Source organism: Neophocaena asiaeorientalis, unplaced genomic scaffold, assembly GCF_003031525.2.
Source record: "Neophocaena asiaeorientalis asiaeorientalis breed wild unplaced genomic scaffold, Neophocaena_asiaeorientalis_V1.1 scaffold273, whole genome shotgun sequence".
NCBI lineage: Eukaryota > Metazoa > Chordata > Mammalia > Artiodactyla > Phocoenidae > Neophocaena > Neophocaena asiaeorientalis.
The window spans coordinates 1,105,975-1,122,237 of NW_020171827.1; the positions used below are offsets into that span (position 1 = coordinate 1,105,975).

The following is a 16,263-nucleotide window of genomic DNA, read 5'->3' on the forward strand; positions in this document are numbered from 1 at the left end:
TACTGTAAATAATGCTGCTGTGAACATTGGGGTACATGTATCTTCTTGTTTTCTTCAGAAATATACCAAAGAGTAGAATTGCTGGGTCACATGGTAATTCTATTTTTAATTTTTTGAGGAACCTCCGTACTGTTTTCCATAGTGGCAGCACCAATTTACATTCCCACCAACAGTGCACAAGGGGTCCCTTTTCTCTACATCCTCTCCAACACTCGTTATTTGTAGACTTTTTGATGATAGCCCTTCTGACAGGTGTGAAGTAATATCTCCTTGTGGTTTTGATTTGTATTTCTCTGATGATTAGTGGTGTTGAGCGTTGTTTCATGTGCCTGTTGGCTATCTGGTATATCTTGTTTGGAAAAATGTCTATTCAGGTCCTCTGCCCATTTGTTAATTGGGCTGTTTGTTTTTTTGATATTGAGTTGTATGAGCTGTTTAAATATTTTGGAAATTAACCCCTTATTGGTCATATCATTTGCAAACATTTTCCTTCCATTCAGTAGGCTGTCTTTTTGTTTTGTTGATGTTTTATATCATGGTAAATATTTTAAGTTAATTTTTTAAAATTGTGGTAAAATACACATAACAAAATTTACCATCATGGCTGTTTTTAAGTATACAGTTCAGTGGCATTAAGTACATTTACATCATTGTGCAACCGTCACCACCATCCATCTCCAGATCTCTTTTCATCTTGCAAAACTGAAGTTCTGGTAATGGTAAAATGTATTGTCTATACAAATACATCCATAAAGCTGAAATAGTAAAATTCTTATGGTTGAAGTTGCAGTAGTGACATATGACTAATTAGGTTTGTATTCTCCATTTCTTCAACATTTCACCGTCTTCAATGAACATTTATATGGTGCTTTATTATAAATATTCTCACTTAATATTCAAAACACATGTGAGGTAGACATTAATATTCCCATTTTATAAATGAAGAAGTTGAAGTGGTCATAGAGAAGTAGTGAAGGAGTCAGAATTCCAGCTTAATGCCATTGCCCTTAAATCCTTTCTGTTTCCACTATACCGCACTTCAAAAGACTGTGACTAGTATTTTCTTTCCTTCTCTCCCTCCCTTCCTCGCTTCCCTCCCTCCCTCCCTCTGCCCCTCCTTTCCTGCCTTCCTTCCTTCCTTCCTGATCTATCAATCTCTTGTTTTTGGTAGTGATGGGGTAGGTGTCAAGAAGGTAAATTTCTGGAGTTTTGTTTTAAATTATGGGTCTTGCCCTAACAGCAGACAGTCTTGTTCATAACCTTGGGCATGCTCATCAGATCAGGGATTATTATGCTTTGCCTAAACACTTAGTACATGCAGCAGATGTCTATTCAAATATTACTTTAAAAAACGCCCGGGATTGTATTTAAATGGCTTCCATTATTCACTACTTAAATTGCAGATTGTTTCTCCTGGGGATTTCTGCACTAGGCTGAGTTTCTTCAATTGTTTGTGTTGGACGATGACAAAATAAATCTATTGCATTGCAGCTCAGTGAAAAATCCTGCTGAATGGGCTAAAAAAGTCCACATTCATCCTACAACAACAGACTTATTTAAAAAACGCATATATTTTGTTTTTTTCCTGGTGAGATGGAGCACGAGCAGATAGTGGGCTTTTGTTTGTTTTTATTTGTGTTTTCTTTTTTTGGTACGCGGGCCTTTCACTGTTGTGGTCTCTCCCGTTGCAGAGCACAAGCTCCGGATGCGTAGGCTCACGGGCCCAGCCGCTCCGCGGCACGTGGGATCATTCCCAGACCGGGGCACGAACCCGTGTCCTCTGCATTGGCAGGCAGACTCTCAACCACTGCGCCACCAGGGAAGCCCTATTTATGTACTTTGATTCTAGTGCTTAAAATACCTGGAGGGGTCTGGGATACAATGGAGACCCATGTGTTCTACTGAGTGTGTCAGCTTCCTTGGTCTGTATGGATTTTACAAAGAGCAGCGCAATGGAATTCAGATATTTTAAAACCACATGTGTGTTTCTTCCACGGGTGCCACAATTTAAATCTTTAATCAGTCTTGTCAAGAGGTTAGGAGTAGCGGCTGGTTCGCCCTCAGACTTCCTCTAGGGTCATTATTAGTTGCTGTTGCCTTGCTAGGTAGCGATTACAGAACATCCTCCCATGTGCTATTTTCATTTATACTGAGAGAGGGAAGCAAAACCAGAATTAGGAGAAGGAATCAGCCAGAAGAGTTCAATGTTTCTGCAGACCAGAGACTTGTCACAATATGCCTTTGAATTTTTGCAGAGGAATGCTTACTTGCTCTTAATATGTAAATTACTTCCATTCTCCTAATAAAAAAATAGATGAAAATTTCATGCTAATGTTCAATCTTATAAACAGATAATTAAGACTTTGCTCTCAGAATAAATAAATACCTGACACTTGCCAGCAGTGGCTTTGGGGCAGCAGTGTCTTTGCTAAGCCTCATATACATCATCATAATGAATCCTTACAACCTTGTGAAGAACGTGGTATTCTCCCTATTTTACGGACTAGGAAAGTGAAGCTCAGAGAGGTTAGGAGACTTGCTCAAATGTCACACTGAGAATAAATGGCAGATCTGGGATTGTGTCCTTTTTGTGATATCAGTGCTCACTTTTTCAGCATTGTTGTTGATGTTAATGTTCTTTAGACTTGAGAACTGACGCTGACCCAACTCAAGCCTGTGGGTGTTAAAGACAATCTTAGATAAAATGTAAGAACTTAGTTCCATTCCACAATGCGCTAACATGGCAGAGCTGAAGTGGGGAGCTGTAGAGCTACCAAAATGTTGGATGGGAAACTGAATGCTTTTTCAAATCAAGTGCCTCTGAGTAGTGACCCTGGACAGTTGGTAAGAGTGTGTCACCAACATAAATAATTGGAAAGAAATGTTGGATAAGTTGGAAGCAAAGCCAGTGATTCCTACATGGAGCTGTTAAGAAGGGACCAGGAAGTGTGAAGAAATGAAGGTTACTCAGTGTCCAGACTAAAATAAGGGATGGATCTTAGCACAACAGATGGAAACTGCAGCAGCAAGTAACAGAGCACCAGAAGAGAGACACTTCCATCTGGATTCATTCAGAAAAGGATGTCAGAGAACTATAACAATGAAAGCATATAAATCTCCACTGGTTATGTCAGATCAAAATTCAGGACAGATTCAAGATGGGTCCTTCACATACATATTACTATTTTGAGGTACTCTATGCCATATAAACGATGTTGTATGTCAAGACCTATTTTAGCCTTATACATTAAATAAACAAACACTTTTCATAGAACCTCTTACCACTTTATTGTTAATTTTTGGAATAAAATGTAGGTAGTTTGTTCTTACTGTTGTTTCCCAATTTTTTTTTTTAAATAAATAAATTTATTTATTTATTTATGGCTGCGTTGGGTCTTCGTTGCTGCGCACAGGCTTTCTCTTCATTGCGGTGTGCGGGCTTCTCATTTTGGTGGCTTCTCTTGTCGCGGAGCACCGGGCTCTAGGCGCATGGGCTTCAGTAGTTGTGGCACGTGGGCTCAGTAGTTGTGGCTCTCAGGCTCTAGAGCGCAAGCTCAGTAGCTGTGGCACACGGGCTTAGTTGCTCCGCAGCATGTGGGATCTTCCTGGACCAGGGCTCGAACCCATGTCCCCTGCATTGGCAGGTGGATTCTTAACCACTACGCCACCAGGGAAGTCCCCCAGTGTTTTAGAAGATGAGCTGGCAGACACAATTCTGTTGTTCTGTAGCTGTGATGTGGTGTTTGGAAATGCTGAGGAGGTTCAATTACCTTTCGCAGGGTGGTGATGAAATTCAGGACTGGAGGGTGATTTACAGGGCAGTAGGGATAGAATGCTGCTGCTTATTTCTGAATGTCAAGTCACAATGACCTACTTTCTTTTTTGCTTATGTTTTTCATGATTCAAGTTTTTCAGGCATAAATAATTTGGGGGCTTTTGTTCTTTTTCTTTGCTGCCTCTCATCCTAGGATTTTCGTGTTCTGGCACTCGCTTGCTAACATGGATATTTTAATCATATTTCATCTGCAAAGGCATGGGAAAAGATGTTGACACTTTTCATTAGACAAATGGAAATTGTGTTGTATTTGTATACAAAAGTGTGTTCTTTACCAAACCAGCAGGATATCACGTATTTTGGAGTCTGTGTGTGTGTGTGCGTGTGTGTGTGTGTGTGTGTGAGGTCCCTATGAGAATTTCTTAAAAGCAGTGGAACCTAGCCCCGAGAAAAAATCCATAGATACACATACACATAAGATTTTCTCATGCAATTTCAAATGGTGGATTCATCCCTGAACACTTGGTTATGAATCCTTTGTTCTGAAATATCGAAAGTCAGTTTGAATATACTTGGCTTTGGGCACTGGCTACTTGTGCGGTCCCCAGGGAAAGGTGGACTTTTGCGGTTGTATGAGACAGTAGGTGATTTGGAGATTTCTAGGTTTCAAGCGAATGCACTATAAGCCACACTTACAGAGTGTGCTAGAAAAAAAACGTGACTTTGAGAGTGTGTATCCTGGGGATGCCGGATGGTGAGAAATGAAACTAGAGAAATATTAGAAAGCATAATTAGTGATTTAGTTTTTTCTTTTTTAAAAAAACTTGGAACATACACTCAACATGGGGATTTCCAATAACAAATACAATAAAGACAAATAAAAGTAAATGTTTACAGCCACATTAGACCTTGAGAATGAAGGATGGAAATCCTTGAAGGCAAGGACATGGCCCTGTGATATATGTTCAGGGACCTCCTATATGTGACTGAGGAATTAGCTCTGGGAGTGGAAGAGGCCAGTCCTCATTAGGTATCTTCTGGGAGGAGATGAGATTTGGGTCAGAGTTTCATCTTGAAGCTTATTGGATTTAATGCTTTTCTCTCAAGGCATCTCAATGATAAACCACCTAGGATGGGAGAAAAACCTAGAAGAGTTAGAGGCGTCCCTGTTCTCCTTTCTCCTCATGGTAGAAGCGCCTTTACTCTCCAGCTCCTGAATTGCTATGGTGAGAGCTGCAACTAAACAAACTGTGCAAACTTTAACCTAAAAGGAGCCAAAATCTTAGACCACATTTACCATCCTACCAGCCATATACAGTAAAAGCCCATAAAACAAAAAACTTGTCTTCCTCCTCCTGTAAATGCCAATAATCCCCTGTTTATACCGTTTACATAACATCTATAGGTAATGCCTTATAGTTGCCTTAGTTCATTTGCCAGACTGAAAAGCCCTTACATTAAGGTCAGGGATCTTTTCTAACATCACTTGGTAGTCCTTCTACTAGTAAAGCAAGCCGAGCATATTGCTGGTGTTCAGCAAATAGTTGCTGAACAAATAGTAAAAAGGCCTGTTCGTGTCACTTAAAATCTCTAAACATTCTCTTTTGAATTGTCTCCAACTGTGTATCCAGTTGGAACAACAATTCAAAGTTATGTGGACAGAGGTGGAGCTATTTGCTTGTCATTATGACGATTAGTCTTGTAAGTTACCCAAAAGTCTGCATAGCAAGTAAAATGTAGTCCTTGCATGTTTGGCTTTCCGTTGCTGTTTATGATGTACAGAATCATGATGGATGGAATTGCAGTCAGATTCTGATAATTTTGTGATTAGTCTCAGTTGTGGACAGGGATGAAGCAGGTTCATTCATTAAATTACCATTCATTGACTACCATGTGCTAGGTATTATTTTCTCCACCAAGGATCTCAACATGAGTAAGATGTGGCATCTGCTTATAATCAGCTCTCAACTTGGTAGGGGAGACAGATACACGAGTAGTGACTGCAATATCTAATGTGTCAAGTGGCTTGAGAGAGGTAAGGAAAGGAAGCACAAAGAGCGGACTAACTGATTCTGCTTGTGGGTGGGAAGAATGTGCCAGGTACAGGACAGAGTGAGGAATGAGACTGGAACGGCGACATTCCAAGCAGAGAAAAGAGCCAGTGCAAAGCACAGAGGAAGGTTTGGAGATCTCTGGGTGTATACCTGGTGCAGAGGGTGCGAGGGCCAGGCATGGCTGGGATGAGATGGAAAGGGGGTATGTAGATGCTGCAGAAGTGTTTTTAAACCCACCTCCTTTCCCACACAGAGTAGTTTGGATTTTCTCTTGTAGGCACTGGTGCTTTTGAATGGGGGGAAGCCAGTTCTGACTACCAGGTTTTTTAGAGTAAACATCCACACCCAGATCTCAGTTCTTGCCTGGGGTAAATAGTAAACAGAGGCTGTAATTGGCCAGAGGAACTATTTCATCACACTGCAACAAATTATCAGGGGATCTTAAACAAAATGCAGAGTAGGGCAGGCTGACTGCCAAATTACCGAAGAATCATTTTAGAAAGTGGGGAGATACTCTTGAATATAAGTTTGTTTGCTTAGAATTAAGAGAAATAAGGGTGAACTTTGTTTTTCATTTTAGCATTTTGACTTGGGATCTGAGTTAGGCTAATGGTGTAATCAGTGCTGTCCTTTGTAAACTGACTTTCTATGGGGCTGACATCAAAGAGTAGTGGCCAGTGGTATAAATAAAATAGGAGCCACAGAGAACAATCAAGTACTGAATCTAAGTTGTCTTGCACTTGGTGGGGTGAGGAAACTACGTTAGATCCAACACTTGTATAACCTGCATAACTGGATTTCCATGTTCTGGCCCCCTATTCAGAGTCTAACAAGTAATTTTAATTAAAAAAACCCGAAAAACTCCACTGTGTCATATACCTAGTAGCATTGTCACCCTGTTCATTCCTTTATCCAATAGCAAGTATTTATTGAGCACCTACTAAGTGCTACTCTTATAGGTTAAATTTTTTTTTTTTTTTTTTTTGGTGGTATGCGGGCTTCTCACTGTTGTGACCTCTCTTGTTGTGGAGTACAGGCTCTGGACGCGCAGGCCCAGCAGCCATGGCCCACGGGCCCAGCCACTCCGCGGCATGTGGGATCTTCTCGGACCGGGGCACGAACCCGTGTCCCCTGCATCGGCAGGCGGACTCTCAACCACTGCGCCACCAGGGAAGCCCTTATAGGTTAAATTTTAAGAGGGAGAGGGAAGATGGCACAGCGGGGATGCTGCAGGCATTGGTAGGAGTATGCACCAAAGCCCAGGGTGAGAGTGTGTGTGTGTGTGTGTGTGTGTGTGAGTTTGGGGAGAATGAAAAGCACTTAGCCTGGCTGTACTGTGGAGTGTGACAGGAAGCAGAGAAATTGGACTGAAGCATTGCTCAGAGCCCGATCGTGATTTGAACTATGTTCAGGTGTCTGGAATTTATCCTAATGGCAATTGGAGATTTGCTTCCTAGAAAGATCGGTTTAGCTGGTGTGAAGAACGGATGGAGTAAGGCAAAGTTGAAGGCAGACCAGTTAGGAGGTTTCTGCCGCAGTCTGGTTGGGAGATAACAGTAGCCCTAACTGGGTGAGAGGCTGTAGGAATGCAGAAACATAGCTGGAGTCCGAAGATATTTAGGAGGTAGATTTTAAATGGGACTTGGTGACTGACTGGAGGTGGGGTTCTTGGGCAGCTAGAAAGAAGAGGATGCTCTTTCTTGATCTAGGAAACATAATACTTATACATGGGGGTGGGCATTCTTTACAGTGTAATTCAAAAAGTATTAAATTGATCTAGGAAACCTTTACATTCTCTGCTAGCTCCGTCAATGTACAGATGCATGAGAAAGGAGAGGAATAAATTCAGAAGCGTGAAAGCACTCCCATTTTGATTTTTCTCTCTCAGCGTTTCAACTTCAAGGCCAGGAACATATGCCTCGTGAGTTCGAAGGAGATTGTGATCCTATAATCGTTTTCATTTTCACAGAACTAGAGAGATGTAAACTTCCTCGGAGAAGGTGATTTTGCAGCCTCTGGATTAAAAGCTCTTCCAGTTCCACCTTTGGTTGAAAATCAGTGGTGTTTATCAGAACACCCCCAACACTCTTGTGTACAGGTCACCAACACTTGTATTTTATGCCTGGCATTTTTTTTTTTTTTTAATGCCTGGCATTTTGAGCCAGAAATTTTCCAGTGGGCCCCAACTGCGAGGATCTCAAGCCCCTATTTTCTTGGATCTTCAATTTATTTTAATTAAAAAAGAAATCTCTTCTAGAAAAGCACATTGGATGTGTTGCTGAATAAATAGGTTTTTTTTTTCTGAACATGTCATTCCGGTCATTAAATGGAAAAATGTAGTCTACGATGCTACAGAGCTTGCCCTTTTTAATACGTTTGAAATATAAAAAATCAAAATTGCGCTCTGTTAAAAGAATGTATAGCTGGAATTTTAATTTGATTATCTTCCCCAATTTTCCCAGGCTTTCATAGGCCAGCACTTTGTTTGAACAGCTGTACTCCCCTAAATCTCAGTAACGAATGAATCAGGAATAATTTTGTGGAGCAAGTCAGATGAAAGGAACTTCCTAAGAAAGACGGGTCATTAAGAGAAGGAAGAAGGAAAAACTAGCAAAAATTTGAGACATTTAACGACTGTTTTTTTAATAAAGCTGTCATAATTCTTTTCTGATAATCTTAACATATGCTGTCCTTTATTTCCCTTTAGGTTTTAATATTGGGTGGAAATAAAATTTAAAACTAAAGTCAGCAGGAAAAGAGAAATGCTAAAAACTGAGAAGCCTAAAAAATAGGTTAGAGCAGTGTAGTCAATTTTCTATTATCTATAATTTTCTGTCATCTATACGTGTATTATCCATATGCTGGGGTTGGCGGGATAGAAGAGGAGGGGGTGAAACTGTGAAACCTGTCTGCCTCCAATCACAAAAAGATCAAATTAACATGTGAAAAGATATTTGCAAGAGCTGGAGGATAGAAGGGTTTTTGGCTTTTAACATCTTACCTAGTGGATATATTTGAAAGCAAAAAATAAAGCTAAAGTAAATTCGGGGAAACATTAATTCACCCAACTGAATAAACAACTTACTGAATTTGCTAAGCTAATTAATCAACTCTTGCTTCTCCTTTCCAACGTAGATTCGCAGGCAGTAAAATAAATTAAGTCGACGTTCCCCTCCCCCGCCCTTACTAAAAGTAAGCTTGCTTTCCCTGGGTAACTCGGTCATTTAAATTCCCAAGGCTGTCCCCCCCGCAGTCCACTGGCAGGAAGCAATTGTACGGAGACAAAATTGGTCCTCTGCAGATTGCAGACTTTGGGTTCTGAGTATTATACTTTAGCTCAACTACCTAAACTGATGAATAAAATAAATATTAACTGAGGTTATTTTTAGAAATAAATGTCCTATGGATGATGTTGATTTGCAGATAGAGGAGACTGACTTACAGATAGATCTTTTTATGAATCTCAAAACTATATTGACAGTAAGAAATGATGACTTGGGAAAATCTTGGAAAATTAAGGATATTTAAAGTTTGAAAACAATTGTAATTGTGAAAATCTGGACACTGAAATAGTAAAAATATTTCAGTTCAGTAGTCTGCAGATCTGGTACTTAATATTGCGCTTACTTAAATTTAAATCACTAGAATAAGATTTAGTTTAGATTGCATGTATCTACACATTTGATACACACATACATTCACCTAAACACAATATACAAGGAACCGTGAAAGAATAAACAGGGAAGAAAACAAATGAAAAAGATTGCAAAGTGGTGAATGACAAGTTTTGTGCAAGTTAGGCAAAATATAATACAGGGATATCCTCATTAACAAGTTAATTATGAGTCAAGACTGTATCGCTAGGTTTTTCATTGTTCAAAGGCATGATATCCAGATGCAGAAATAGGAAGATAGCAGATTAGAATGGAGAAAGAAAACAATGCTTATATAAAAGTTCTGCTCACACTTGCAGCACCTCCTTGCCTTCATCATGATTGGGCACCCTTCCAAGGAAGAATCTAAATGGAAAGTACTTCCAGCTGATTTCTTAAGGCCACAAACCTTAATCACCTTCTGGTGCCCTCACCTTGAGGATCAAAGACTCCCCACGGATTGCCTTTCCCTACTTTTCCTTCTCTGCTGGACCAATTCTGATTCTTTCCAGTCTTGTTCACCCTAGGATATTATGCTCAAGACTCATTTACATGCTCAACTAATCTTAAATAATATGTAAGGGAAGATCAGGGCATGATCAGATTCGGTTCTGAATAAACTTGAATAGTTTGGCATCAGTTTATAGGATTAGACAGTTCTTGGAACGGCTTCTCTTCCAGACATTGTCTTAGGCTTGCTGTCATTTCTTAATACTCTCATCAACTTCCATGTTTAAGCATTGGCTGAATGTTCTCTTTTAACTTACAGATGATTTTGCTATCTGGAAACTTATGCCCACGTCTTTGACTGCGGGTCAAAATTGCTTTCCTCACAGTCTGATTGGGAGAGTTGTTAAACATTGGAATGTCCTTCTGAGGTGGGCTGTGGAATGTCATGTAAGTTATTAATATTTTTTTCTGAATATGATGGATTTTCATATGTTGCAGGAATGGCTTGGGCAAGTCTGTGAAATTTCCTTCTTTTTTTATTGAGGTACGATTGACATGTAACTCCCTTCACGCATTCTCCTCACCCACCCATTCCCAACCACCGGTCTGTTCTCTATGTCTGTGAGTTTGTTTTCTTTTTCTTTTTTTAAAGGTTTCACATATAAGTGAGATCATATGGTATTTGTCTTTCTCTGACTTATTTCACTTAGCATAAATGTCCATCCATGCTATCTCAAATGGCAAGATTTCTTTTTTTAATGGCTGAATAATATTCCATTGTATATATACCACATTTTCTTTATCCATTCATTCACCAGTGGCCACTTGTTTCCATATCTTGGCTATTATCAATAATGCTCTGATGGGGGCTTCCCTGGTGGCGCAGTGGTTGAGAGTCCGCCTGCCGATGCAGGGGACGCGGGTTCATGCCCCGGTCCGGGAGGATCCCACGTGCCGCGGAGCGGCTGGGCCCGTGAGCCATGGCCACTGAGCCTGTGCGTCCGGAGCCTGTGCTCCGCAACGGGAGAGGCCACAGCGGTGAGAGGCCCGTGGACTGCAAAAAAAAAAAAAAAAAAAAAAAATAATGCTCTGATGAATATTGGGTTGCATGTATCTTTTCAAATTAGTGTTTTCATTTTCTTCAGATAAATACTCAGAAGTAGAATTGCTGGATCACAAGGCCGTTCTATTTTTAATTTTTTGAAGAAAGTCCATACTGTTTTCCATAGTGACTGCAGCAATTTACATTCCCACAAACAGTGGACAAGGGTTCCTTTTGCTCCACGTCTTCACCAACACTTGTTACTTCTTGTCTTTTTGATAATAGCCATCGGACAGGTGTAAGGTGGCATCTCGTGGTTTTGGCTTGCGTTTCCTGATGATTAGTGATGTTGAGCATCTTTTCATGGACCGGCTGGCCATCTGTATGTCTTTAGAAAAATGTCTACTCAGATCTCTGATGTTTCCTTTTAAGCTTGTGAGTCCCAGAGTTGTTGTTGTTGGGCTTTACAGTGTGAGCTCCTTGATTAGTGAAAATATAGAAGGCAAAGAAGTAATTTAATTTAAAAATATTTAAAATCCACCATCTCCATTCTGTTCTGTGGTCAAATATACTCAAAATTATACTCAAATATACTCAAAATTAAAATGGTTATCATGGATTTGATTGCATACGTGGCCAAACTAGACTGATTTCTAAGAATTCGTAATTTATCAAGTAATCTTTAACTCAAATTGGGGAAGAATTTGGCTAGATGCAGGCAAAGAAGATAAACATGACCTTGTGTTAATTGTGATGGCCACGTCATCCTTAAAAACTCATCACTTCTCCTGTGACATCTTGTCAGGCCTCCCCTCCCTACTCTCCAGCTGTTAGTTACTACCTGAGTTGATCCATGTGAAGCAGTAAGCAAAGTGTCTAGGACCATGTAAGTGTGTTCATAAATGTTAGCTTACACTATTAATATTTTAAATATTTATAATATCTTTATATTATTTTAATTTAATATGTATAAAAGATTTATTTTTATTTTATAATAAAATACTTATTTTCATAAACTCTGTGCTCTTATATGGCAGCTTGTACGTCATATGTGTATTCAATCAGTCATCAAAAATTTATTGCTTGACTAATGTGTATTAGGCACTGGCACTAGATCCCAGAGATAGATGACTAAGACAAAGACGTCCTTTTGAAAATGATGGTTTACCTCTTATAATAATGTGTTATCCTAGTGTGTTTATGTCTTTTATATTGTGAGTTCATTTGAGGTCAAAACCATGAGAGCCCAAAAAATCATGTCAACTTACCCTGAAATAGTTTAGAATGAGAAAGATAAATCATCACAAAGTAACCTTGCATTGGTTAAACTACTTTAAAATTTTAATATAAAAATTTTTATTAGCACTTAGCACATTATCTGACACATAGAAAACTCTTAATACCCAACTGTTATTATCAGGTCATTTATTTTCAATGTTGCTCTCTGAGCGACTTTTCACTGAAAATTACTACTTAGTAAGGAGGCTCTAGAAAGGATAGAGCATCATGCTGATGCTGATCAGCACTGAGTTCTTTTCTCCCAGTTTAACTGAGATTTAATTGACCTGTAACATTGTATAAGTCTAAGGTGTACAACGTAATGATTTGATAGATGTACATTTTGCAAAATGATCAGCATAATAAGTTAACATCCATCACCTCCCATCGTTAATATTTTTTTATCTTGTGACAAATTACTTTTAAAACATTATAGTATATTCAGTTCTGGACACATTAGGAATGTTGAGAACTTTAGCATATTGACATTCCTCTTTAGCCTTTAGGAGACCATACTATAGCAACAGTGACCACTGGTATCATCATTACAGTTACTCCCTACTAACAATACCTAGGGTTGTATGGAGCTCCTGCATCTCTTGGCTCATGTGAACCTTAAAACAATTCTATGAGATACGAAGGGCGGCAGAATCATCTGTTATTTTATGGATGTGGGCGACCTTCCCAGATAATGTGAGTGATTTCCTTAAGATCGTGCATCTAGTAAGTCTAGCATCAGGGCTCAAATCCAGGTTTTTTCAGTCAAAATCCATTGTGTTCACCACTAGATTATTATGGCTGAGATATTACTTGGACAGTTGAAGAAGCTGGGATGGTTTTAATGTGGAAAAGAAAATATATGTGGGGAAGATGATCACTGTCTTTGCATGTCTGAAAGCCCATTCTGTATCTGGGGTACTAATTAGTCTTACTCTGAAGCTTCTCAGGGTAAAACTTTGAATATTTGTTGCTTATGCCTGCTTTTATTTTGGCTACATAAGGACATTTTTTTTTCTAGTATGTAGGGCCACAGGTGAGCAAAACCTACCATGCCCCGTGCACTGGCCTCTGCACATCTATTTGCCTCATTTCATCAAGTTCTTCCCCATCCCATTCATGACTCATTGGTCATCTTTTCTACCACAGGACCTTTGCACCTCTAGACCCTCTGCCTAGGTTGCCATTCCACTTTCCCCACAGTTTTGCTTGGCTGAATGTCATGTATCCCTTTGGACTCAGCTTAAAGATTGCTTGCCCAGAGAAGACTTTCCAAAGAGAATGATTGTTGTGTGCCAACTTCACTAAAGAGTCAGGGTCCCTCATGGCAAGCAACAGAAAATGCACTTTAAGCAGAAATGAAACTTTCTGAAAGGATATTGAGAAGTTCATGGGAGAGAGCCTCCATGGGAGGGCTGAAGAACTAGGCACACAGCTAAAATTTCAAGAACAATGTCCAAAACCACGCCAGAGAACTGGCCCAGAGAGGAATACTTTGCCCCCTGATTTTCTCCCCTGAGCACTGGATGCCGTGGTTTGCACTGCTGCCAAGAAATCTGCTTTATTGCAAGCGCTGCCAGCAGTAGTGCTGCTCTGGGAACTCAGCCTTGCAGCCAGCATTGGCCCCCTAAGCTGGACACCTCTGTTGCCATCCTGACCAGTAAAAGCAAATCGAATCCACACCAGCATGTAGCGCCCTTCATCCAGTTGCTCACATGTGAATCCCAGTTTTGCAAGCTTGAATCTAATTCGTGGTGCTGAAGTCACCCTAGCTGCAAAGTTGGCTGGAGAGAGCTGAGTTTCCTAGGTTCTATCTTGGGAAAGTGGGACCCCAGAAGCGAAAAACGACCCAGCTGCATCACGGGTGTTCAAAATGTGCCGACTGGTCAGAAGACACGGCAAATACCTTCTACACTGAGTCCCAAGGTTCTTGTCTATATTATAGGCCAATCATTCCTACTTCACAGTGTTGTTATAAGGATTAAGGAAGGTAATTTAGGTGAAGCTGCTTAATAAACTGTACAGAGATATATAAGTATAAAATAATATTGTTCTTTTACTATGATTTATATCTTTGGCCAAAGCATAAAATTGAGTGCTTAATAAGTTGATTAACCTCCAATTCACTTTAGAGGTTTTTAAAATAGGAAGAATATTCTACTTTCCCAAAAGACGTTGTAAATATTCAGGAGAAATTGCAAAAAAAAACCCCAACTACTTATATCAAAGAGCTGCCCTCATAAATTTATATCATCTCCACATTTTTATTTTGTAATGGAATCATACAAAATGATACCAAGCATAGAAATGGTAGTTTTAAAATTTGGGTGGGTTTTCAGCTACTTTTTGACTTCTTTCTGAATTTTAAGTATTTGTTCTGCTTTAGTTTTTACTCTGGTTTCATCATGAATACAGACCTCTTGTTCCAAAGCAGACAATGGGCTTATTCAACCCTCAACGCCCTCTACATTTGGTTGTTTTGCCATGGCCTTTCAGTGACTCTACTAGAGGGATTATTACTCAGAAAAAAATGTAGCTGTGACAGATGAGTTTTTAGCACAAGTAATAGCAGTTGTGTAAAAGAGGGTGTTAGTGTAAATGGCTATAGCAGTTGCCAGATTTGCATTAACGCTAATGCAGTGGGAATTAGTCACATATTCAGTGAATGCCATTCTGGCCTTCCAGGTAAACCTCCTCTATAGAAGAGGAGAGGTCAATAACAGTGTAATTTCAGAGGAGAAAGAGCCAGGCAGGGCTATTTTCTTCTTTGGCAGAAATATTTCTCTGTATACGATCAGGATTTTGAGTTAAGCTACTTGGTTAGCTTTCCCTTTTTGTAAATATTAAAGTAATATATTGCTAGAAAAATTAAAATGTGACCCAGCTTTAGAGTGCCGAAAATTGGGTTATAATTCTCAGATCGTTTGATTTCTGCCATCTTAAAGTTATATCTTATTCAAGAATGTGGAGAGTTTTAAGATATGTGTTTTCAGATACCTTCTTACTTATGCGATGCTTCATACTAGATTGAACTGCCTCTTGAATTTCCAAATCCCTCATGTTGAATTCCGGGGAATTTCTTCTTAATTTCTTCCTCCACGTCTTCACATATGTGTACACACACTGTCACTCATTTATGTTGAACCTAAATAGGACATTTGTTTCAGGACATTGGAAGTCTTGAATCCTTACATTGTGTTTTGGTAGAGATCTTAGCTTGGAAGTGAAGGCTGCCTTGTAAATAGCATGTAGTCAACAGAGCTTACTGGCGTAAACAGAGCATTCTAGCAAATAGTAAATTTTGGTGACTCAAAATTTATTTTGGTTATCTGACATGTATAAGTATTTATGTGATCTGTGAATATTTTCTAGCTCTTAACATTTCTAACTTCAACTCTCGAAATATGTACTCTACATAATGGAGCTGACTGTTGGTTGGTTCAGGGCCAGGGGCGGGATGAGGTAGACTGAGCAGCAAATGGAATATTCAGTGCTGAAGCTTTTGCCTTAACTGGTGTTGTTGAGAGTAACTTGACACCCTGCCCCCAGCCCCCAGCCAGGCTCCAAGTCGGCAAAGGAGTTCTCAGTGTGGGTGTGTTGCGATTGCCTTTTATTTTATTGACTCACTAAATTCTTAGATTACTCTCTACCATGTGATATTGACAGACCATAAAATTCTTATGGGACCTGCTACGTAGTGACTTATAAAGAATTATCTTGTTAATAAACTCAGCATAGTTTGGAATTCAAGTTTAATTAAAATGGAAAAGTAAATGATTATGTAAAGATTTTTCCTCAGTTAAGCTTGTATACTTTTACTGTCTCTTTGCCTTTTCTCCGAATTCATGGATATTATTTCAAACCCATTTTTGGTAGGTGAGTTTTTACAGAATCTGTTGTAATACCTGTTTTGTTGTTAGCTTTTGATTTAAAGATTTTTTTTTTTTTTAATTAAAAAGGCTGAGAAGGACTTCTGAAGTAGAGTCTGAGGGAGGTAAAATTGAAAAACAAATC

General features: G+C 39.4%; 1 pseudogene; it reads left to right on the forward strand.

The window, feature by feature from the left end:
• LOC112396600 (uncharacterized) overlaps positions 1–16,263 on the forward strand; it is a 394,687-nt pseudogene that overhangs the window by 48,674 nt on the left and 329,750 nt on the right.